Below are 26,626 nucleotides of genomic sequence, written 5' to 3'. Positions count from 1 at the left end.
TTCTCACAGACAAATGCCACTTACCATATTTTATGTCTCAGATTACTCATATACTGTATCTACACAACTTATTTTCCAGAATAAATCTATCTAATTTGCATTTGAATGAATCAATAATTCCCGCTTCCACGGCCTCCTTAGGGACCATATAATATAAGAACATAAGAACATAAGAAATAGGAGCAGGAGTAGGCCAGTTGGCCCCTCGAGCCTGCTCCGCCATTTAATAAGATCATGGCTGATCTGATCATGGACTCAGCTCCACTTTCCTGCTTGCTCCTGATAACCCTTTATTCCCTTATCGCTCAAAAACCTGTCGATCTCTGCCTTAAATATATTCAATGACTCAGCCTGCACAGTTCTCTGGGGCAGATAATTCCTCAGATTTACAACCCTCTGAGAGAAGAAATTATTCCTCATCTCAGTTTTAAATGGGCGGCCCCTTAGTCTAAGACTATGCCCTCTAGTTCTAGTCTCCATTAGTGGAAACACCCTCTCTGCATCCACCTTGTCAAGCCCCCTCATAATTTTATATGTTTTGATAAGATCACCTCTCATTCTTCTCAACTTCAATGAATATAGGCCCAACCTACTCAACCTATCTTCATAAGTCGACCCCCTCAACTCCGGAATCAACCTAGTGAACCTTCTCTGAACAGCCTCCAGTGCAAGTATATCCTTTCTTAAATACGGAGACCAAAATTGTATGCAGTACTCTAGGTGTGGCCTCACCAATACCCTGTACAGTTGTAGCAGGACTTCTCTGCTCTTATACTCCATCTCCCCTGCAATAAAGGCCAACATTCCTTTTGCCTTCCAGAACACCAAAGGGCAAAAAATGTTAGTGGGAGTTGTGTACAGATCTCCAAACAGTAGTAGTGATGTTGGGGAGGGCATCAAACAGGAAATTAGGGGTGTATGCAATAACAGTGCAGCAGTTATCATGGGTAACTTTAATATGCATATAGATTGGGCTAACCAAACTGGAAGCAATATGGTGGAGGAGAATTTCCTGGAGTGCAGAAGAGATGTTTTTTTAGACCAATATGTCGAGGAACCAACTAGGGGAGAGGCCATCTTCGGCTGGGTGTTGTGTTATGAGAGAGGATTAATTAGCAATCTCGTTGTGCGAGACCCCTTGGGGAAGAGTGACCATAATATGGTGGAATTCTGCATGAGGATGGAGAATGAAACAGTTAATTCAGAGACCATGGTCCAGAACTTAAAGAAGGGTGACTTTGAAGGTATGAGGCGTGAATTGGCTAGGATAGATTGGCGAATGATATTTAAGGGGTTGACAGTGGATGGGCAATGGCAAACAGTTAGAGACCGCATGGATGAACTACAACAATTGTACATCCCTATCTGGCATAAAAATAAAAAAGGGAAGGTGGCTTAACCGTGGCAATCAAGGGAAATCAGGGATAGTATTAAAGCCAAGGAAGTGGCATACAAATTGGCCAGAAATAGCAGTGAACCCGGGGACTGGGAGAAATTTAGAACTCAGCAGAGGAGGACAAAGGGTTTGATTAGGGCAGGGAAAATAGAGTACGAGAGGAAGCTTGCAGGGAACATTAAGATGGACTGCAAAAGCTTCCATAGATATGTAAAGAGAAAAAGGTAAATAAAGACAAACGTAGGTCCCCTGCAGTCAGAATCAGGGGAAGTCATAACGGGGAACAAAGAAATGGCAGACCAATTGAACAAGTACTTTGGTTCGGTATTCACTAAGGAGGACACAAACAACCTTCCGGATATAAGTGGGGTTAGAGCGTCTAGTAAGAAGGAGGAACTGAGGGAAATCCTTATTAGTCGGGAAATTGTGTTGGGGAAATTGATGGGATTGAAGGCCGATAAATCCCCAGGGCCTGATGGACTGCATCCCAGAGTACTTAAGGAGGTGGCCTTGGAAATAGCGGATGCATTGACAGTCATTTTCCAACTCTGGATCAGTTCCTATGGAGTGGAGGGTACTCAATGTAACCCCACTTTTTAAAAAAGGAGGGAGAGAGAAAACAGGGAATTATAGACCGGTCAGCCTGACATCGGTAGTGGATAAAATGATGGAATCAATTATTAAGGATTTCATAGCAGCGCACTTGGAAAGAGGTGACATGATAGGTCCAAGTCAGCATGGATTTGTGAAAGGGAAATCATGCTTGACAAATCTTCTGGAATTTTTTGAGGATGTTTCAGTAGAGTGCACAAGGGAGAACCAGTTGATGTGGTGTATTTGGACTTTCAGAAGGCTTTCGACAAGGTCCCACACGAGATTAATGTGCAAAGTTAAAGCACATGGGATTGGGGGTAGTGTGCTGACGTGGATTGAGACCTGGTTGTCAGACAGGAAGCAAAGAGTAGCAGTAAATGGGTACTTTTCAGAATGGCAAGCAGTGACTAGTGGGGTACCGCAAGATTCTGTGCTGGGGCCCCAGCTGTTTACATTGTACATTAATGATTTAGATGAGGGGACTAAATGTAGTACTCCAAATTTGCGGATGACACTAAGTTGGGTGGCAGTGTGAGCTGCGAGGAGGATGCTATGAGGCTGCAGAGTGACTTGGATAGGTTAGGTGAGTGGGCAAATACATGGCAGATGAAATATAATGTGGATAAATGTGAGGTTATCCACTTTGGTGGTAAAAAATGAGAGACAGATTATTATCTGAATGGTGACAGATTAGGAAAAGGGGAGGTGCAACGAGACCTGAGTGTCATGGTACATCAGTCATTGAAGGTTGGCATGCAGGTACAGCAGGCGGTTAAGAAAGCAAATGGCATGTTGATCTTCATAGCAAGGGGATTTGAGTACAGGGGGAGGGAGGTGTTACTACAGTTGTACAGGGTCTTGGTGAGGCCACACCTGGAGTATTGTGTACAGTTTTGTTCTCCTAACTTGAGCAAGGACATTCTTGCTATTGAGGTAGTGCAGCGAAGGTTCACCAGACTGACTCCCGGGATGGTGGGACTGACATATCAAGAAAGACTGGATCAACTGGGCTTGTATTCACTGGAGTTCAGAAGAATGAGAGGGGATCTCATAGAAACATTTAAAATTGTGACAGGTGTAGACAGGTTAGATGCAGGAAGAATGTTCCCAATGTTGGGGAAGTCCAGAACCAGGGGTCACAGTCTAAGGATAAGGGGTAAGCCATTTAGGACCGAGATGAGGAGAAACTTCTTCACCCAGAGAGTGGTGAACCTGTGGAATTCTCTACCACAGAAAGTTGTTGAGGCCAATTCACTAAATATATTCAAAAGGGAGTTAGATGTAGTCCTTACTACTCGGGGGATCAAGGGGTATGGCGAGAAAGCAGGAATGGGGTACTGAAGTTGTATGTTCAGCCATGAACTCATTGAATGGCGGTGCAAGCTCGAAGGGCCTACTCCTGCACCTATTTTCTAAGTTTCTATGTTTCTATTACTTTCTGTACCTGCATACTAACTTTTTGTGTTTCATGCACAAGGACCCCCTGGTCTCTCTGTCCTGCAGCACTTTGCAATTATTCTCCATTTAAATTATAATTTGTTTTTCTATTATTTCTGCCAAATTGGATAACCTCACATTTTCCCACATTATATTCCATCTGCCAAATTTTTGCCCACTCATTTATCCTGTCTATCTCCCTTTGAGATTTTTGTGTCCTCCTCACAATTTGCTTTCCCACCCATCCTTGTATTATCAGCAAACTTGGCTACATTGCACTCGGTCCCTTTATCCAAGTCATTAATATGGATTGTAACTAGTTAAGGACCCAGTAACGATCCCTGCAGCACCCCATTAATCACTGCTTGCCAACCGGAAATTTATCCATTCATCCCGACTCTCTGTTTCCTGTTAGTTAGCCAATCCTCTATCCTTGCTAATGTATTATGCCCAACCCCATGAGCCTTTATCTTGTGCAGTAACCTCTTATGTGTCACCTTATCGAATGCCTTCTGGAAATCCAAATACACCACATCCACTGGTTCCCCCTTATCCAACCTGCTCATTACATCCTCAAAGAACGCCAGCAAATTTGTCAAACATGATTTCCTCTTCATAAAACAATGTAGATTCTGCTTTTCCAAATGTCCTGCTACAGCTTCCTTAATAATGGACTCCAGCATTTTCTCAACGACAGATGTTGAGCTAACTGGTCTATAGTTTCATGCTTTTTGTCTGCCTTCTTTTTTTAATGGGGGCGTTACATTTGCGGTTTTCCAATCCGCTGGGACCGCCCCAGAATCCAGGGAATTTTGGTAGATTAAAACCAATGCATCCACAATCTCTGCAGCCACTTCTCTTAATACCCGAGGATGTAAGGTATCAGGTCCAGGGAACTTGTCTGCCTTTAGTCCCATTATTTTACCAAGTAGTACTTCATTAAGTTCCTCCCTACCTATAGCCCCTTGATTATCCACTATTGGGATGTTTTTAGTGTCTTCTACCGTGAAGACCGATACAAAATGTTTGTTCTACGTCTGCCATTTCCCTGTTCTCCATTATTAATTCCCCAGTAGAGGACTCCTCACAGTACTGCACGCTAAAAAATCACAATGATTGATAATCAAGGAGCTATTGGGCGAGGGGGGATTTAAAACAACCACTATCACTAGAGGTAAAGTATTAGGCAAACTAAAGGGACTAAAGGTGACCTCATGGCCTACATCCTAGGATCTTAAAAGAACTGGCTGCAGAGATAGTGAATGCATTGGTTGTAATCTACCAAAATTCCCTGGATTCTGGAGTGGTCCCAGCGGACTGGAAAACCGCAAATATAACGTATCTATTTAAGAAAGGAGGCAGACAGAAAGCAAGAAACTATAGACCAGTGAGCCGAACATCTGTCATTGGGAAAATGCTGGAGTTCATCATTAAGGAAATACAGGTACAACGTCTCAAATCTGAAATCCTCAGGACTGAATCCGTTCCGGTTTTGGTTTTTTTCCAGATTTCAGACAAGAAAATGAGTACTCTGAAATCTGGAATCCTCGACTGAATCTGTGCCTGGTTTTGAGCGGAGAGGTCCGAAATCCGTCAAAACCCAAAATCAGGCATGGATTCAGTCGAGGATTCTGGATTTCAGACTTGATTTTCTTGTCTGAAATCCGGAATCCTCGACCTAATCCATGTCAGATTTAAGTTTTGCCTCAAAAATATCCGGTTATCGGACAATAATTCCAAATTCCAGACGACTCCATTAGCTAAGTGCGAAATGTCCGGTTTTCGGACAATTCCGGTTTTCGGAGTTCCGCATTTCTGACATTGCATCTGTAGTAGCAGAACATTTCGAAAATCGTAATGCAGTCAAGCAGAGTCAACATGGTTTTATGAAAGGAAATTATGTTTGACAAATTTTCTGGAGTTCTTTGAGGATATAACGTGCAGAGTGGAAAAAAGGGAACAAGTTGATGTCGTGTATTTGGATTTCCAGAAGGTATTCGATAAGGTGCCACACAAAAGGTTACTGCACAAGATAAGAGCTCACGTGGTTGGGGGTAATTTTTTAGCGTGGATAGAGGATTGGCTAACTAATAGAAAACAAAGAGCCGGGATAAATGGGTAATTTTCAGGTTGGCAAACTGTAACTAGTGGAGTACCACAGGAATCAGTGCTGGGGTCTCAACTATTTACAATTTATATTAATGACTTAGATGGAGAGACTGAGTGTAACATAGCCAAATTTTCTGATGATACAAAGATAGGTAGGAAAGTAAGTTGTGAGGGGGCCATAAAGAATCTGCAAAGGGATATAGATAGCCTCAGTGAGTGGGCAGAAACTTGACAGATAGACTATAATGTGAGAAAATGTGAGGTTATCCATTTTGGTAGGAAACATTTTTTTTTAATTATTATTTAAATGGGGAGCGATTACAAAATGCTTCAGTACAGAGGGATCTGGGGGTTCTTGTCCATGAATCACAAAATATTAGCATGCAGTGTAATCAGGAAGGCAAATGGAATATTGGCCTTTATTGCGAGGGAGGTGGAGTATAAAAGTAGGGAAGTCCTGCTGCAACTGTACAGGGCATTGGTAAGACCACACCTTATTTAAGGAAGGATATACTTGCATTGGAGGCAGTTCTGAGAAGGTTCACGAGGTTTATTCCTGAGATGATGGGGTTGTCATATGAAGAAAGGTTGAGCAGGTTGGGTCTGTACTTATTGGAGTTTAGAAGAATGAGAGGTGATCTTATTGAAACATATAAGGTTCTGAGGGGGCTTGACAGGGTCAATGCAGAGAGGATGTTTTCCCTCATGGGAGAATCTAGAACGAGGGGGCATAGTTTCAGAATAAGGGGTCACCCATTTAGAACAGAAATGAGAAGGAATTTATTCTCTGAGGGTTTTGAATTTTTGGAATTCTCTATCCCAGAGAGCTGTGGAGACTGGGTCTTTGAATATAGTTAATGTGGAGATAGACAGATTTTTGAATGATAAGGGAGTCAAGTGTTATGGGGAGCGGGCAGGAAAGTGGAGTTGAGGCTGGGATCAGATCAGCCATGATCTTGTTGAATGGCTGAGCAGGGTCGTAGGGCCAAATGGACAATTCCTGCTCCTATTTCTTGTGTCCGTATGTTCCAAAATGTGATCACTTCCTTATTGGCAAGCATAGGACTGGAAAATGTCCATGTAATGCATCTGGCTGGTCCCAAAACCGAAAACCCCTCAATTGCACACTCCTTCCAATATTTGACCTATTTCCGCTAACATTTTTCTGCATTATCTAGCACCTAGGGCAGTCCATTCCACATGTTCACCACCCTTGGTATAAAGTAGTTGAATCTAAATTGTTTGTGAACCTTCTCTCTTCTAAGTTTGACCGCATGTCCCTGTGAGATTTGACAATCTGAAACATGAGATTCAATTTATCTATTCGGCTACGAATCTTAAATACTTGAATAACATTTCCCCTGAGCCTTCTCTTCTCCAGAGTAAACACTTGCAGGCTGTTCAGCTTCTCCTCAACATTTACATATTGACAGCTATATTTCTTATTGTTTGCTTTGTCTCCTTGTTTCCTAAAGGCACTGATGCATATTGGGCCATGGGGCTATGTCACCCTCTGGTACCTCACACGTCATGGTCATTGGTCATGGCTGAGCTTAGATAATGTCGATTCCTAAGATCAAAAACAAAAATGATCAGAAACACACAGCAAGTCAGTCAGCTGTGGCTCAGTGGGTAGCACTCTCGCCTCTGAATCAGAAGGTTGTGGGTTGAAGTCCCATTCCCCTGCCCATAGTTGCTGTGAGAACATAAGCATATATATGTGAAGATAACAAGATTAGTGAACACAAATATAGGTCCCTTGAGTCAGAATCAGGTGAATTTATAATGGGGAACAAAGAACTGGCAGACCAATTGAACAAATACTTTGGTTCTGTCTTCACTAAGGAAGACACAAATAACCTTCCGGAAATAATAAGGGACTGAGGGTCTAGCGAGAAGGAGGAACTGAAGGAAATCATTATTAGGCAGGAAATTATGTTAGGGAAATTGATGGGATTGTAGGTCAATAAATCCCCAGGGCCTGATAGTCTGCATCCCAGAGTACTTAAGGAAGTGGCCCTAGAAATAGTGGATGCATTGGTGGTCATTTTCCAACATTCTGTAGATTGTGGATCAGTTCCTATGGATTGGAGGGTAGCTAATGTAACCCCACTTGTTAAAAAAAGGAGGGAGAGAAAAAACGAGGAATTATAGGCCAGTTAGCCTGACATCGGTAGTGGGGAAAATGTTGGAATCAATTATTAAAGATGTAATAAGAGCGCATTTGGAAAGCAGTGACAGGATCAGTCCAAGTCAGCATGGATTTATGAAAGGGAAATAATGTTGACAAATCTTCTAGAGTTTTTTGAGGATGTAACTGGTAGAGTGGACAAGGGAGAACCAGTGGATGTGGTGTATTTGGCTTTTGACAAGGTCCCATACAAGAGATTAGTGTGCAAAATTAAAGCACATGGTATTGGGGGTAATATACTGACATGGATAGAGAACTGGTTGGCAGACAGAAAGCAAAGAGTAGGAATAAACGTGTCCTTTTCAGAATGGCATGCATTAACTAGTGGGGTACCGCAAGGTTCAGTGCTGGGACCCCAGCTATTTACAATATACATTAATGATTTGGACGAAGGAATTGAATTTAATATCTCCAAGTTTGCAGATGGCACTAAGCTAGGTGGCAGTGTGAGCTGTGAGGAGGCTGCTAAGAGGGCTGCAGGGTCACTTGGACAGGTTAGGTGAGTGGGCAAATGCATGGCAGATGCAGTATAATGTAGATAAATGTGAGGTTATCCACTTTAGTGGCAAAAACAGGAAGGCAGAATATTATCTGAATGGTGACAGATTAGGAAAGGGGAAGGTGCAACGAGACCTGGATGTCATGGTACATCAGTCATTAAAAGTTGACATGCAGGTACAGCAGGCGGTGAAGAAAGCAAATGGTATGTTGGCTTTCATAGCGAGAGGATTTGAGTATAGGAGCAGGGAGGTCTTACTGCAGTTGTACAGGGCCTTGGTGAGGCCACACCTTGAATATGATGTACAGTTTTGGTCTCCTAATCTGAGGAAGGACATTCTTGCTATTGAGGGAGTGCAGTGAAGGTTCACCAGACTGATTCCCGGGATGGCAGGACTGACATATGAAGAAAGACTGGATAAACTAGGCTTATATTCATTGGAATTTAGAAGAATGAGAGGGGATCTCATAGAAACATGTAAAATTCTGACGGGATTTGACTGGTTAGATGCAGGAAGAATGTTCCCGATGTTGGGGAAGTTCAGAACCAGGGGTCACAGTCGAACTATAAGGGGTAAGCCATTTAGGACCAAGATGAGGAGAAACTTCTTCACTCAGAGAATTGTGAACCTGTGGAATTCTCTACCACAGAAAGTTGTTGAGGCCAGTTCGTTAGATATATTCAAAAGGGAGTTGGATTTGCCCCTTACCGCTAAAGGGATCAAGGGATATGGAGAGAAAGCAGGAATGGGGTTCTGAAGTTGCATGATGAGCCATGATCATATTGAATGGTGGTGCAGGCTCGAAGGGCCGAATGGCCTACTCCTTCACCTATTTTCTATGTTTCTAACCCAGTTGCTAAACTGGTTTAATGGGGGAATTAAGTCTGAATTTAGTATCATTTGTAGGAGTTGCCTTTGGAATTAGGCATTCCAACCTTGACAACAGGTTTCCAACTTTTCAAGGTTAGTTAGAATCCAGCAGTTTTTTTCCTGGCTCGTGTTTCCAGGTCTACCTCACATGGTGTATATAGAGCTTAGGTTTACTTGACCTAGGGGTGAAATGTGTGGTTGTTGAGGTATTGGACCAGCAAGTCCTGCACCTCCAGCATTAGCATAACCTTGAGATAGTGCCTGTCTGCATGGATTATAATGGATTCTAAGCTGTCTACAGTCTTCTTGAAGATTTTGATAATTTATTTCATCATGAGCTTGCCACCTTAACCGGAATCCATGGCCCCAAGAAACATAGGCTGTTCTGGATCCTACTATTCGACCATGATTTCCTCCGTCTTGATGGGTGCCGTTCATTAGAAACCCCAATTGTGCAGGTGTGCATCTTATCATTAAGGAATTTTGTGGGTTTAGAGTATTAGTTTGATTATTCCACTGGATATTTTGTATTCCCTGGTTCTGGGTGTCATGTATCTTACATTATTATATATAACTGTATCCTAACATGCTGTACATGACTGTAATAAGATATGACCTGTAACCACCAGCATACCTTACCACCAGGGGTGCACTTGCAAGAGACAGGTATATAAGGCAAGTGCAGCACTCCAGAGCTGTGAAATAAAGGTGCAGGTCCAGAGTGACCTTGACTTCACTACATGCCTCGTGTGACTCTGTACTGAGGGACAGGACCTTACAGTGGCGATCAGCTTTGATTGTGCCAGCAGTTCCAATGGCTCCATCGCCATCAAAACCTTCTATTTCAAAGATTATTACTTGCTCCTGTGGAGGTATAGGGATAGGATTATTTCCTCTAACTAAGCAATCATTTGACAGGGTTTGCCATTTCGAAAGGACCTAACCTCGGTAAGGAATTAATCTGAACTTTATAAGAAATTGCTCGATCTCAACGTTATATTGAGGGAGTTCTGATTTAAGTTCTACAAGGCCTGATCAGGGACGTGTCATCTCTCGAGACTTAAATCTGGATCTTAGTACCACTGTCAATAATCTAAAATGTAGATATAGATATCAATATGAGTATAGGGTTATTTATTCACTTGTTACACACATGTTGGGCTCCAACTGAAAGGAAAAATTAGCAATCCATCCCTTTGGGGCTATCCCATATCAGGCGCACTCAAGTGTTCACTCTCAACTTAAGGTTGAGGTAGCCGAATCCTAAAGACGCTCACTGCGTTTAAAGGTCCAGACTATCTCTCCCTAAAGGAAAGGAGCAAGCCGAGAATGTTACGTCCTCCAGATAGAATTTTTTAGTAAGTTTTAGCCAGATTGTAATTATCTCGGATATTGTAAGGGTCCGAGGATCTCTCCTCACTAATGTACCTCTTCACCAAAAGAGTGTACTTGAGAAGTGGTCCACGAGTTATTAATACAGAAGACTATGGGAGACTATTCAAAAATATATAGAGATTTATTTGAGGAACTGAAATGCAACTTACAGTTGGTGAGGTCAATCAATCGCAACGTTAACAGTTCTAAGAAAGGTGAAAAATACAATCTTATTTCTAGTAGAGAATCTTACTTTTAAATCGAAACTTGGTGACAGTATTACAGTTCTTAAAATTGTTTAAGCAGGATATCCATCAATTCTCAATGTAGCAGTTACCTTCAAATCCCTAGAAGAGTAGGAGACCACAGAGCAAAAAGTACGTTGTCTTCTGCCTTGCTCTGTAGTCGAGACACGCCTTTGCCCGTTAAAGTGAGTCTAACTCTCCCATTCGAGCCCTTAATATTTATACCCTTTTTTGCCTTGTTTCATAGCTCCTAGCTCCTGTATTAATACATAACTATTGTAAATTTACCATTTTATGTACAAAGTGCAGATGCCATTTGTTTGTCCTTTGGGCATTTGAAGTGTTTTCTTCATGTTGTGTCATTCTTACGAGGTTATCCAATAATTTCTCTATGATCCCAAGATTTTAGGTTTGTTTATGTGAGGTACTTGATATTTTGCTAATTCAACTGAACTAACTAGTGTGTTTGCATGCAATCATTGTTCGATTTGCCATCTGCAGTCAAGAGGGCAGCTACCATTTGTTTATGATGAACAATCAGATGAGGCCATTCAAGCTGACTGCTTATTTTAACAATTGTCCTCTTTCAAGAAGATAATAAAGTAACTTATCTAAGGTCAGTCTGTGAAAGCTAGACTTCTTTAGGGTTTCTAAATCCGGCTGGGCTTATTTATAATGAAGTTATAACGTAGAATTTTTAAAGAAGTTATAGGTAGTGTCTTATTTTTAAAGAAGTTATAAAGTAGAATTCCTTCACAACCTGGTGTGTATTTCGAGCATTTTCTATTTTTGTTTCAGATTTCCACCATCTGCAGTATTTTTCTTTTCATTTCTGGAAGCAGGATTTTCAACTGGGATGGTGGTGAGGAGGGGGCATTGCAGCCAAATCTGATCCATTCCTTACCTGACATTCATATAGATGTCATTCCTGCAAGAGTTACTGAATTGCCCAAAGAATTGGCTTTAAGATTCTTATCCTCACATCACCAGTACTGGATGAGCAGAAATTTCCTCTGACTAAATATTGGGAAGACCGAAACCATTGGGTTGGATTTTAGGCTTTGGGGTGAAAATGGAGGCAGGGCAGGAAAGTTACCGGACGGGAATAGTCTGTGCTTTGGTAAGGAATTTTCGCCATCTGGGCTCTGCGTCAGGGAGCGCAGTGCGAAGTGAGACATTGTACACTTTTCAAAGCGCAAAATTGGGCGGGGGGGGTGGGCGCGGAGGTTAACCTTAAAAAAAAACACACAAAAACATTCCCAAAACATTGCCCACGCCACCACAACACAAATCGCTAAAAAAATTAAAAGAACAAGCAGTCGCTAACCAGTTGTTGGCCCACTGTCTATGGCCTCGTCAGAGACTTGCTGGCACCAGCGAAGACAATGACCAAGACGTACAAGTTGTAATGCTGATCCAAGAACAACTCAAGCCCAAAGAGAGCATCCTCACAACCAGACACCGGTTTTATACACACCGATGACCCGAAGGCCAGGAGATCGCGAAATATGCTGCAGACCTCAGGAGGTTGGCGGCACTATGTGATTTCGGCGACCACCTCACCGAAGCGCTGCGGGATGCCTTTGTCATCGGAATCAGCCTTGAGGGCCTTCTTCATAAGCTACTATCTGCAGATACCACAGCCATACTGCAGAAGGTCATCTCCGTGAGCCAAGCATTCACGACCTCAACCTGCGGCTCTAGGCGGATGACTCATGCTCAGGACTCAAACCAGCAAGTACTGTACACAGAATGGCACCTTTTAGAGGCTAGACTGTAGAACGTGAATCTTTTCAGGGGAGAGAGAACAAGCCCCCAAGTCCTTTAACTCAGAGTCCGCCGAGGGGGGCTAATTGCGGAGGGAATCACAGGGCTCACCAGTGCCATTTTAAAGACTATGTATGTAAAGGCTGCAGCACAAGGGGACACTTCCAGTGAATGTGTACAAGAAATATGAGTCACTGTGTTGATGAAGAGTCTGCAGATGGGCATGAATCCAGCACGGATTATGAAGCGATAGTCAGAGAGACAGCTCAGCCCCATGATGAGGTATATAGCATGCACCACCGAATGTTCTCCGTTGAGGATGGAAGTTGAGATAACTGGTGTTCCAGTTTTCATGGAAGTGGACAGTGGGGCAAGCCAGTCCCATAATGAATGGAGAAGCCTTTGAGAGGCTATGGGACAATCAGGCTGAATGATCCAAGTTGGTCCCAGTTCAGGCAAATGAACTTATCCCAGTCTTTGGTAGTACGAACGTTAAGGTACTCCATGATGGCGCGGTGCACAAGTTACCCCTGTGGATTGTTGCAGGTGATGGACCAACGCTACTCAGAAGAAGGTGGATGGAGAAGATCCACTGGTGCTCGGAAGATCTCATCCCTCCTGCGATCAACGTCCCCCACACTCAGAGGCAAAGCAAACCCCATCTGAGGTTGGATCTGGAACCAGAGAGCAGACTAGCACAGCACCTGAGGCATAGACCGCTCAGCTCGACTGCATGGAGATGATCCAGCTGAGACGACCCGAACGCATTTTTCAGGCTCCAGTGGCTGGTCTCCGGGGGAAGAAAATTGGACTCAGAGGCGACTTCCCAGCTTCAGTGGCATAACCCGGGGGAGAAGAGGATCACAGCAGTCAACATTGTGGATGGAAGAAAGATGGCGCCCAAACCAGGAGGTGAGGCGCTGAAGAAAAAGATGGCAGTGGCCAGACCACGAGGTGCAGCGCTGATGGAGCAACACATGGCACCAAGCGAAGAACAGGACTGGGGTAAAGACAGCAAGACTTAAAGGGACAGGTCCACATTCTCAATCAATGTAATAGCAATTGTGAGTTAGAGTTAAAATATATAATTGATGATCAGAGTTGTGTGCATGCAATAAGCAAGGAAAAGTCTGGCGTAAAAATAAAAAAGGGAAGGTGGCTCAACCGTGGCTATCTAGGGAAATCAGGGATAGTATTAAAGCCAAGGAAATGGCATACAAATTGGCCAGAAATAGCAGCGAACCTGGGGACTGGGAGAAATTTAGAACTCAGCAGAGGAGGACAAAGGGTTTGATTAGGGCAGGGAAAATGGAGTACGAGAAGAAGCTTGCAGGGAACATTAAGGCGGATTGCAAAAGTTTCTATAGGTATGTAAAGAGAAAAAGGTTAGTAAAGACAAACGTAGGTCCCCTGCAGTCAGAATCAGGGGAAGTCATAACGGGGAACAAAGAAATGGCAGACCAATTGAACAAGTACTTTGGTTCAGTATTCACTAAGGAGGACACAAACAACCTTCCGGATATAAAAGTGGTCAGAGGGTCTATTAAGGAGGAGGAACTGAGGGAAATCTTTATTAGTCGGGAAATTGTGTTGGGGAAATTGATGGGATTGAAGGCCGATAAATCCCCAGGGCCTGATGGACTGCATCCCAGAGTACTTAAGGAGGTGGCCTTGGAAATAGCGGATGCATTGACAGTCATTTTCCAACATTCCATTGACTCTGGATCAGTTCCTATGGAGTGGAGGGTAGCCAATGTAACCCCACTTTTTAAAAAAGGAGGGAGAGAGAAAGCAGGGAATTATAGACCGGTCAGCCTGACCTCAGTAGTGGGCAAAATGATGGAATCAATTATTAAGGATGTCATAGCTGCGCATTTGGAAAATGGTGACATGATAGGTCCAAGTCAGCATGGATTTGTGAAAGGGAGATCATGCTTGACAAATCTTCTGGAATTTTTTGAGGATGTTTCCAATAAAGTGGACAAAGGAGTACCAGTTGATGTGGTATATTTGCACTTTCAGAAGGCTTTCGACAAGGTCCCACACAGGAGATTAATGTGCAAAGTTAAAGCACATGGGATTGGGGGTAGTGTGCTGACGTGGATTGAGAACTGGTTGTCAGACAGGAAGCAAAGAGTAGGAGTAAATGGGTACTTTTAGGAATGGCAGGCAGTGACTAGTGGGGTACCGCAGGGTTCTGTGCTGGGGCCCCAGCTGTTTACATTGTACATTAATGATTTAGACGAGGGGATTAAATGTAGTATCTCCAAATTTGCGGATGACACTAAGTTGGGTGGCAGTGTGAGCTGCGAGGAGGATGCTATGAGGCTACAGAGTGACTTGGATAGGTTAGGTGAGTGGGCAAATGCGTGGCAGATGAAGTATAATGTGGATAAATGTGAGGTTATCCACTTTGGTGGTAAAAACAGAGAGACAGACTATTATCTGAATGGTGACAGATTAGGAAAAGGGAAGGTGCCACGAGACCTGGGTGTCATGGTACATCAGTCATTGAAGGTTGGCATGCAGGTACAGCAGGCGGTTAAGAAAGCAAATGGCATGTTGGCCTTCATAGCGAGGGGATTTGAGTACAGGGGCAGGGAGGTGTTGCTACAGTTGTACAGGGCCTTGGTGAGGCCACACCTGGAGTATTGTGTACAGTTTTGGTCTCCTAACTTGAGGAAGGGCATACTTGCTATTGAGGGAGTGCAGCGAAGATTCACCAGACTGATTCCCGGGATGGTGGGACTGACCTATCAAGAAAGACTGGATCAACTGGGCTTGTATTCACTGGAGTTCAGAAGAGTGAGAGGGGACCTCATAGAAACGTTTAAAATTCTGACGGGTTTGGACAGGTTGGATGCAGGAAGAATGTTCCCAATGTTGGGGAAGTCCAGAACCAGGGGTCACAGTCTAAGGATAAGGGGTAAGCCATTTAGGACCGAGATAAGGAGAAACTTCTTCACCCAGAGAGTGGTGAACCTGTGGAATTCTCTACCACAGGAAGTAGTTGAGGCCAATTCACTAAATATATTCAAAAGGGAGTTAGATGAAGTCCTTACTACTCGGGGGATCAAGGGGTATGGCGTGAAAGCAGGAAGTGGGTACTGAAGTTTCATGTTCAGCCATGAACTCATTGAATGGCGGTGCAGGCTAGAAGGGCTGAATGGCCTGCTCCTGCACCTATTTTCTATGTTTCTATGTTTCTATGATTGCGATCAGAGCTACAGGTTATTTACAGTGAGTGATGAAACATTGTGCGATGTAGGAGTTCAACTGCACACAGTCAATGCAGCGGGCAAACACTCATCGGGTGCACACAGGTCCAGCAAGCTACCCAATGCTGTAGCCTGCATCCCTGGGACCAGAGTGATGCACCACGGAGTGTGGCCACAGGCAGCTAATATAAACAAGCTGCAGAGCAGGCGATGGCACTGGTATCGATACCCTGCCCCCGATCTGCTCCACCTCTCAGGCACCCAATGGCACCAACCGCCACGAGCCTGAAAGAGCAAACTGTGCTAAGGCGCAGTCCCCAGTCCCTATCGCCACCAAGGCTACACCCGGGAACGATGGGTCACTCGCAACGGTTCTCCCAAATGGGACTGGGACCAGCCAGGATCCCAAACCAAATAACGTCCAGGCAAGCGAGTCAGCAGTCCCCTTTGCACTGCTAGATGACTGCTTCTCAGGGATCCGGGGTGCAAGGAGAGGACAGGGAGGTCACAGGCATCTGTGAACCTGCCCGACGCTAGAAGTAACGGCAAAAGCCCCGAGAGCAGGCAACTTGAGCCAACTGGGTTCCCACTGCCAGCACTGGGCACCGCGCCACCACCAGACTACCTGGACACCATCCGGCATTTCTGGCACTAGTTTGTCCTCACGCACAGGTGCTGACCCCAGCACTGACTCCAAGTATATACCTCACCATTCAAATGTACTTACCTCACCACGGTACCATGAATGCAATACTATAAATGCAAATTTGTTTTGGACTTGAATGTATATGAATGTAATGAGGCAACGGCACAATCTGTATGTGGCGGTGGGGAGAGAATGGAGCGGTCATGGACGCACAAACAGAAACCACCAGCAACTCTACTGCCAACGAAACACCACCTACTAACCCAAGATGGAAACGACCCTCCAAGAATCAACCAGATAGAGCTAAGCCCAGAGCACAGTCAATGCAAAGGCGATTTGCACTAAGGACTTGGGGGAGAGTGATGTCACGACTCCTACCTGGCTACAGTTTGTGGTATCACAAGGTGTGCCACCAGAGGGCACTGCAGTGGGAGACTTATAGATTACCTGTACAGGTGTGCCTGGCCGAGTATAAAAGGAAGTCCACTATGTGTGATCCTCACTCTGAAGTTACATTACATGGACTAAGGTCACTTCAGTTCAAGCACAACACATTGGGCCCAAGATTCCACATGATTCGCGCCTGATTTTTAGGAGCAACTGGTGGAGAACGGACTATTTTAGAAATCGCAATTCTCCACATTTTTTTTTCTGCAGTTCTAGTCAGGTAGAACAGTTCTAGTTTAGAACAGAATTTTTTCTTCAAAAGGGGGCGTGTCCAGCCACTGACGCCTGATTTGAAAGTTTCCACAGTGAAAATGTACTCCAAACTAAAGTAGAATGGAGCCAGTGAAGATTTTTGTAGAACTGAAAAAACCTGTTCTACACATTAAAAAATCAGGCGCAGGTTACAAATTAGGCGTCCAGAACGTGGTGGGGGGGAAGGGATCTCATTAAATTCGACAATAAATCCTTATTTATACTTCTACAAATATTATACAAATAAAACCAACCTGAATAAACATTTATAAGCCAAGAAAAGATTAAATAAACCATCTTCCTACCTGTGTGAAAGTGCTTCAGCCAGGGAGAATTCTGCAGCCGTTCGTGCCGCTGAGCGGGAGGGGGAGAGAGGGAGGTAGAGAGAGAGAGAGGGAGGTAGAGAGAGAGAGAGAGAGAGGGAGGGAGGGAGGGAGAGAGGGAGAGATGGAGAGAGAAAGGGAGGGAGGGAGAGAGGGATGGAGAGAGAAAGGGAGGGAGGGAGAGAGGGAGGGAGGGAGTGAGGGGGAGAGAGGGAGGGAGGGAGGGAGTGAGGGGGAGAGAGAGGGAGGGAGAGAGAGAAGAAGAGAGGGAGGGAGGGAGAGAGGGAGGGAGAGAGGAGGGAGAGAGAGAGAGAGCGGGGGGGGGATCGGGTCAGTCGGAGGGGGGGGCGGGGGGGGGAGCGGGTATCGGGTCGGGGCGGGGGGAGCGGGTCTCGGGTTTCGGGGCGGGGGGGGGAGCGGGTCTCGGGTCGGGGGGAGCGGATGTCTGATCGGGGGGGGAGCGGGTCTCGGGTCGGGGCGGGGGGGGGGAGCGGGGTGTCGGGTCTCGGGTCGGGGCGGGGGGGGGGAGCGGGTGTCGGGTCGGGGCGGGTGTCGGGTCGGGGGGAGCGGATGTCTGGTCGGGGGGGGGAGCGGGTCTCGGGTCGGGGCGGGGGGGGAGAGCGGGTGTCGGGTCTCAGGTCGGGGCGGGGGGGGCGCAGGTGTCGGGTCGGGGGGGGGGCACGGGTGTCGTGTCGGGGCGGGGGGGGAGCGGGTCTCGGGTCGGGTCGGCGAGGGGGGGAGCGAGTGTCGGGTCTGGTCGGGCGGGGAGCAGGAGCTGGCCGTGGGAGGAGCCTCATTCACGCAGCCCCAGTGAGGCCATTCAGCCAGGGCTAGGGGCTGCGTGCTTCGGGCCCCTCCCACACAGTTCGGCGCCTGGAGCTACTGCACTTGCGTGCCGACTGTAGCGCGCATGTGCAGAGGTCCCGGCACTGTTTTCAGCGCAGGGACCTGGCTCCGCCCCCCCACAGCTCGTGCTGGCTGCGCCGAGAGCCAGAGGACCTGTAAGTAGGTGGAGAATACCGAGGATTTTTTTAGGCGCCGTTTTAGGCGCAAAAAACGGGCGCCCAGCTCGGAGGGGCGCCCGTTTTTTTTCTTGTGGAAACTTGGGCCCATTGTCTTATGGAATCATTATTAGAGCCTCTGAAGACCTAACAGGTACCACAACTACAATCTTCTGTCGTAGATCCAGAATTACTACCACTGAGCCAAGGTCAACATATAATAGCCAGATAGGACCCCAGTTTAATACCTTATCGAAAGGCAGCACCTCCAACAATGTAAGTCTGGCTTGCTACTGTACTGGAGTACCTAACATATTTGGATTACAGGACTTAACTCTAAATTCATCCGATTCAAATGCAAGAGTGCTTCCAACTGAGCCACACTAATGAAAATGATTGTAACATTAGATCTGAAAGTAAAAGTTGACCATTGCTGTAGTATTCAGAGTTCAGCAAATAATTTAAATAAAACATAGAAACATAGAAAATAGGTGCAGGAGTAGGCCATTTGGCCCTTCGAGCCTGCACCGCCATTCAATAAGATCATGGCTGATCATTTCTTCAGTACCCCTTTCCTGCTTTCTCTCCATACCCCTTGATCCCCTTAATCTAAAGGGCCATATCTAACTCCCTCTTGAATATTTCCAATGAACTGACATCAACAACTCTCAGCGGCAGGGAATTCCACAGGTCAACAACTCTCTGAATGAAGAAGTTTCTCCTCATCTCAGTCCTAAATGGCCTACCCCTTATCCTAAGACTGTGTCCCCTGGTTCTGGACTTCCCCAACATCGAGAACATTCTTCCCACATTTAACCTGTCCAGTCCCGTCAGAATCTTATATGTTTCTATGAGATCCCCTCTCATCCTTCTAAACTCCAGTGAATAAAGGCCCAGTCGATCCAGTCTCTGCTCATATGACAGCCCAGCCATCCCTGGAATCAGTCTGGTGAACCTTCGCTGCACTCCCTCAATAGCAAGAACGTCCTTCCTCAGACTAGGAGACCAAAACTGAACACAATATTCCAGGTGAGGTCTCACTAAGGCCCTGTACAACTGCAGTAAGACCTCCCTGCTTTATACTCAAATCCTCTAGCCATGAAGGCCAACATACCATTTGTCTTCCTTACCGCCTGCTATACCTGCGTGCCCACTTTCAGTGACTGATGAACCATGACACTCAGGTCTCGTTGCACCCCCCCTTTTTTAGTCTGCCGCCATTCATATAATATTCTGCCTTCGTGTTTTTGCCCCCAAAATGGATAACCTCACATTTATCCACATTATACTGCATCTGACATGTATTTGCCCACTCACCTAACCTGTCCAAGTCACCCTGCATCCTCTTAGCGTCCTCCTCACAGCTCACACCGCCACCCAGTTTAGTGTCATCCGCAAACTTGGAGATATTACACTCTATTCCTTCATCCGAGTCGTTAATGTATATTATAAAGAGCTGGGGTCCCAGCACTGAGCCCTGCGGCACCCCACTAGTAACTGCCTGCCATTCTGAAAAGGACTCGTTTATCCCGACTCTCTGCTTCTTGTCTGCCAACCAGTTCTCTACCCACGTCAGTACATTACTATCACTATAGCTCTCCCACTCTTTTTCCTGCCCTCCTGTGCAGCACATCCACCCATGGTGCCATGGACTTGGCTGCTGTTGCCCTCCCCTGATGAGTCATCCCCCTCAACAGTATCCAAAGCGGTGTAGGGGGATGATTGAAGGGGACCCCTCCACTACCTTCCTTCCACTGCTCTTCTTGTTGGTCACCCATCCCCTATCTGGCTGTGTTACCTTTACCTGTGGTAAGACAACTCACTAAACATGCTATTCACATCATTCTCAGCATCGTGGATGCTCCAGAGTGAATCCACCCGCAGCTCCAGTGCCGCAATGCGGTCTGTCAGGAGCTGCAGTCGGATACACTTCCCACATATGTAGTCTCAGGGACACTGGAAGCATCCCTGACTTCCTCCATAGTACAGGAGAAGCATAACACGTGTCTGAGCTTCCTGCCATGACTTAACCCCTAGATTAACTTAATTTGGCAACAATAATGCTAAAGGTTACTTACTGATAAAGAAAAGAAAAAGAAAAGCTACTCATCAATCACTTACCCCCTTGGCTGTGACGTCACCTTTCGATTTCTTTCTACTTCTTTTTTGTCTTCTCTCCCTGCTGCAGCTGCACCAGCTGGCCTTTATAGGCCGCTCCGACGTCCCCGTTCTCCTGCCTCTCCGACTGCCGCTGCCTCTCGACTGCCGCTGGGCCTTTATAGGCCGCTCCAACGTCCCTGAACCTCTTGCTGTGACGTCACACTTCGTTTTCTTTTCCTCCCATGTCGGGGAGTCAGCACTGTTGGGGAAAACAAGACAAAGCAACACCTCCCGCTCCCACTTACCAAACTCTTACCTTTGCACTCTGACCTGCCGCTGCAGTCCGAGCAAGACTGCACCAAGCCCCCTCTTTTTATACTGTTCCTAGCTGACTCACCGCTGGCCTGTTTTGGGAACCAGTTTTTACTAGCTGTCCAATTAACTAAGCTAGCTTGCTTGTTTGTTTGTCTCTGCTTAAACCTACAAGAATCCTATCTTTTTAATAGGAAGTCTTCCCATATCCCTTTTAATAAGAAATGAAATGCTCCTCTCTGATCATTTTCTCTGGCAGTAACTCCTATTGAACAATTAATTGATTCTGTTTACCTAATTTCTACAAGCAAAATGCCTCAGCATTGTGCGAGGCTATTTAATATAGTTAATGATCCCGAGCCGCGTTTATAGGATTTTAAATATGACAAATGTTGTGATGCATTGGTTTGTTGTTGATATTATTGAAGACTTAATCAAAATGAAGTTGTGTTTCGCACTGCAGTGATAATACAGGAAGACGCACATTATCCCCATGTGTCATCTGGAAGTTATACCCCTATAAGTAACACACTTTAAACTCATTTTTGGCAGAATTCTGTGCTTCTTCAGGTAAGTAATATTAGCATTTGAATGTCCACTTCAAGATTACATATTGGGTGAGATTTAGATTCAGAGAGAAACCATCTCTGCCTGTACAATATGCCTCAACGCGAACCTCGCTGTTTGTGTGAAAATCTTTCCAGTTTCCAGGTCAGTTGTCCTTGTGGCTTCTTTGAGTGAGACTGCCAATTACTGACAAGGAAGTAACAAGGAGGGTCAATGAGGCAAGTGTCTTTGATGTAGTTTGCATGGATTTTAGAAAGGCTTTTGACAAAGTCCCACATGGCAGGCTGATCAAAAAAGTAAAAGCCGATGGGATCCAAGGGAGAGTGGCAAATTGGATCCAAAATTGGCTCAGTGGCAGGGAGCACAGGGTTAAGGGGAGTTTTTGCGACTTGAAGGCTGTTTCCAGTGGGGTTCCACAGGGTTCAGTATTCGGTCACTTACTTTTTGCAGTATATATCAATGATTTAGACTTAAATGTAGGGGACATGATAAATAAATTTGCAGATGATACAAAAATTGGCTATGTGATTGACAGTGAGGAGGAAAGCCCCAGACTGCAGGAAGATAATGATGAACTGGTCAGTTGAGCAGAAAAGTGGCAAATCGTATGGTAACAAGGCAAGGGAACACACAATAAATGGGAGGATACTGAGAGGTGTGGAGGAACAGAGACACCTTGGAATATATGTCCACATATCCTTAAAGGTAGCAGGACAGGTTGATAAGGTAGTTAACAAGACATATGCTTTCCTTTATTAGCCGAGGCATAGAATACAAGAGCAGGGATGTTATGCTAGAAATGTATATAACACTAGTTAGGCCACAACTTGAGTACTGCATACAGTTCTGGTCACCACATTACAAGATGTGATTGCACTTGAAAGGGTGCAGAGGAGATTTACGAGGATGTTGCCAGGACTGGAGAACTTTAGCAAAGATTGGGTAGGCTGGGGTTGTTTTCCTTGGATCAGAGGAGAGTAAGGGGAGGTTTATTTGAGGTGTACAAATTATGAGGAGCCTAGATAGAGTGGATAGGAAGGACATATTTCCCTCAGCAGAGGGATCAATAACCAGGGGGCATAGATTTAAAATAGTTGGTAGAAAGATTAGAGGGGAGATGAGGAAAGATTTCTTCACCCAGAGGGTGGTGGGGGTCTGGAACTCACTGCCTGAAAGGGTGGTAGAGGCAGAAACCCTCATTACATTTAAAAAGTACTTGGATGTGCAATTAAAGAGCTGTTAACTACAGGGCTACAGACCTCGTGCTGGAAGGTGGGATTAGGCTCTGTAGCTCTTTTTCGACCAGCACGCACATGATGGGCTGAATGGCCTCCTTCTGTATTGTAATTGTTCTATGATTCTAATGGATAGTGTTAAGGAATGGACTTACAACCATAAGAACATAAGAACATAAGAATTAGGAACAGGAGTAGGCCATCGAGCCCCTCGAGCCTGCTCCGCCATTCAACAAGATCATGGCTGATCTGGCCGTGGACTCAGCTACATTTACCCGCCCGCTCCCTGTAACCCTTAATTCCCTTATTGGTTAAAAATCTATCTATCTGTGACTTGAATACATTCAATGAGCTAGCCTCAACTGCTTCCTTGGGCAGAGAATTCCACAGATTCACAACCCTCTGGGACAAGAAATTCCTTCTCAACTCGGTTTTAAATTGCCTCCCCCGTATTTTGAAGTTGTGCCCCCTAGTTCTAGTCTCCCCGACCAGTGGAAACAACCTCTCTGCCTCTATCTTGTCTATCCCTTTCCTTATTTTAAATGTTTCTATAAGATCACCCCTCATCCTTCTGAACTCCAACGAGTAAAGACCCAGTCTACTCAATCTACCATCATAAGGTAACCCCCTCATCTCCGGAATCAGCCTCGTGAATCGTCTCTGTACCCCCTCCAAAGCTAGTATATCCTTCCTTAAGTAAGGTGACCAAAACTGCACGCAGTACTCCAGGTGCAGCCTCATCAATACCCTATACAGTTGCAGAAGGACCTCCCTGCTTTTGTACTCCATCCCTCTCGCAATGTAGGCCAACATTCCATTCGCCTTCCTGATTACCTGCTGCACCTGCAAACTAACTTTTTGGGATTCATGCACAAGGACCCCCAGGTCCCTCTGCACCGCAGCATGTTGTAATTTCTCCCAATTCAAATAATATTCCCTTTTACTGTTTTTTTTAGCCAAGGTGGATGACCTCACACTTTCCGACATTGTATTCCATCTGCCAAAACTTAGCCCATTCGCTTAACCTATCTAAATCTCTTTGCAGCCTTTCTGTGTCCTCTACACAACCCGCTTTCCCACTAATCTTTGTGTCATCTGCAAATTTTGTTGCACTACACTCTGTCCCCTCTTCCAGGTCATCTATGTATATTGTAAACAGTTGAGGTCCCAGCACCAATCCCTGTGGCACACCATTAACCTCCGATTTCCAACCTGAAAAGGATCCATTTATCCCGACTCTCTGCTTTCTGTTCACCAGCCAATTCTCTATCCATGCTAATACATTTCCTCTGACTCCGCGTACCCTTATCTTCTGCAGTAACCTTTTGTGTGGCACCTTATCGAATGCCTTTTGAAACTCTAAATGCACCACATCCATCGGTACACCTTTATCCACTATGCTCGTTATATCCTCAAAGAATTCCAGTAAATTAGTTAAAAATGATTTCCCCTTTATGAATCCATGCTGCGTCTGCTTGATTGCACGATTCCTATCTAGGTGTCCCGCTATTTCTTCCTTAATGATAGTTTCAAGCACTTTCCCCACTACAGATGTTAAACTAACCGGCCTATAGTTACCTGCCTTTTGTCTGCCCCCTTTTTTTAAACAGAGGCGTTACATTAGCTGCTTTCCAATCCGCTGGTACCTCTCCAGAGTCCAGAGACTTTTGGTAGATTATAACGAATGCATCTCTATAACTTCCGCCATCTCTTTTAATACCCTGGGATGCATTTCATCAGGATCAGGGGACTTGTCTACCTTGAGTCCCATTCGCCTGTCCAGCACTACCCCCCTAGTGATAGTGATTGTCTCAAGGTCCTCCCTTCCCACATTCCTGTGACCAGCAATTTTTGGCACTCAGAACTAGACTGAGATTATCCACTTGCAGCCATTGCAGAGAGAAGAGCCTTCACTTGCTTGGTACTGTACTAGAGCACCAAAATTATGTACTCAAATTCTGGAACTCACAGCCTTCTGACTCAGAGATAGGAGTGTTACCAATTGAGCCTAAGTAATAAAGACAATTGTGTTTTAAGGCATCATTCAAATCCTAGTCCCAGGGATGAAAGGACAATGTGCTAATCCATTGTATCATCCATTGTGTGTATCTGTGTTTGTGTACGTGTGTGTTTGTCTACCTTTGGCATCATATGTCTATGACTACCACCAATAGTCTTTTCACCTGTGCAAGTTCATTTATTCTGACACAAAGCCCATTACTTTATAATGACACCAATAGCTGTCACTAAATGAAACCAACTGAACCTGATATAAATAGTGTTTCACTCCTGGCCAATTCTATGTATAATTAATAAACAATGTGCTTCCGAGCCCCAGTTATTCTGAAAAGTATTTTTTAAACTGTCTTAGGCCAGATTATGTTCTGTAATCTTAACATGTATGGCACCTGTCCCATCTCAGATGTGCAGCCAATTCAAGCAAACACTGACTGCCACTTTTTTCACAAATTGAAATAAAAATAATCAATTCCTATAGAGATATTAACTATCAGTTTTGACCAATTTCCACAAATTAATTCCTGGATTTTTTTTGGGTGGCGAATTGGTAAAAAGCATTTCCACCCAAATTTGATGGGAAAACCCCCAAATTGGTCATTATCTTCTCATATTACTTTCTGTGTCTACCTGGGCTTTTGTACTCAATTTTTTTTGAACTAATTGACCCTTTTTAGCAATAATATAAACGCTAAAAATACCTGGGTTTTTAAATTGGCAATAAAAACTGATTTAATGATGCTTAAATACCTGGTGATCGAGTTTCCACTTTTGGCTTGATCAGCACTCCGAGTGCAAATTGCGCTCAAAATTGCGCTAGTTTTCCAAAGTGAAGTTATAGTTAAAGTTTCCACTCAAACTCATTTTGCATAATCACAGCACAATTGGGCAACGATTAGCGGGAACCCCACATGCTGATTAATTCGGTCTGGGGGCGTGGCATTCGTGTTCTGGGTGGGGCCGGCTTCCAGCATGATTTTTTTTTGAACCAGTGCAAAATATTGTGGAGCCTCGATTTGTGCTGTGCAAAACTTCCGCATGAAATTCCGTGATCTATTGTGCTGGTTTGGCCGATTTCAGGCGAATTGTGCTGGAAAACTAGCGCAACCTAGCGGAAACTCTACCTCCTGATATATATTATCAAATGCAGTGCATGCTGCAGGAATACATGGCAGATGTGCACGGGGCCAAATATTAGCTTTCAGCTTGTGGGAGCATGTGAGGCTGCGTCATCCGTAGTCATTTATTCATGGCCAATCTATTATTCAGGAATAAATGATAGATGGGCATTGCCAAAAATTGTCACAAGGATGTATACATATCCAACCTATGTCCGTATGTTCAATATGTAAAGTCAGATCTGTCCAATAGCAAACTAACTTTCATCTGTAAAGTGCACTTTTATTTTTGATGTTGGTAGCAGATCGTTGAAGGTAATTGTTGACAGCTTTTAGTTGCATAACTATTATTGAAGACTGAGCAGATTCTAATGAACTATAGCATATTCCACAGAAAGGATGGAAGATTTAAATCCATTAGCTACACAACATGTCAAGTGAGTTACTTGTTGGATCCTCCATCTCGGCTTATTTCCAGTGTTTCCTTTAAGCCTCTTCAAATTCTATTTGTCCTGGCAACCATTTCTGATAGTTTTTGTTTGCAAGGATATCTGTCAGAAAAGCCCAAATAAGTGTGCAGTTAATTAACTGAACACTGTAGTACGTCGGATAAATGAGTCCAACCAGAAGGAGCACCGGCCTTGAGGATATGGTCACAGATGTCAATAATAGGCCTGAAATAATGCCAGAATTGAATAGCTTTCACATTGTCAGACTTTTCAATTACATCACTCCTTTTGGCACTTAAAGATATAGAAAAAAAAGGAATGTACAAGTAGTACAACAGTTTATTGATCATGATTGTGAGCTTCAGTGTGCTTTTCCCATACGTGGCGAGCACGTAGTATAGAAACATAGAAACATAGAAAATAGGTGCAGGAGTAGGCCATTCGGCCCTTCTAGCCTGC

At 44.8% G+C, this 26,626-nt stretch overlaps 1 protein-coding gene across 4 annotated transcripts in view; it reads left to right on the top strand.

The window, feature by feature from the left end:
- Positions 1-26,626, top strand: part of LOC139280134 (leucine-rich repeat-containing protein 4C-like) — a 1,057,670-nt gene that overhangs the window by 613,048 nt on the left and 417,996 nt on the right. The window lies entirely within an intron of this gene.

Source organism: Pristiophorus japonicus, chromosome 14 (genome assembly GCF_044704955.1).
Source record: "Pristiophorus japonicus isolate sPriJap1 chromosome 14, sPriJap1.hap1, whole genome shotgun sequence".
Lineage (NCBI taxonomy): Eukaryota > Metazoa > Chordata > Chondrichthyes > Pristiophoridae > Pristiophorus > Pristiophorus japonicus.
Note: the sequence above shows the minus strand (reverse complement) of the source record. Positions and strands in the feature narration are given on the sequence as shown.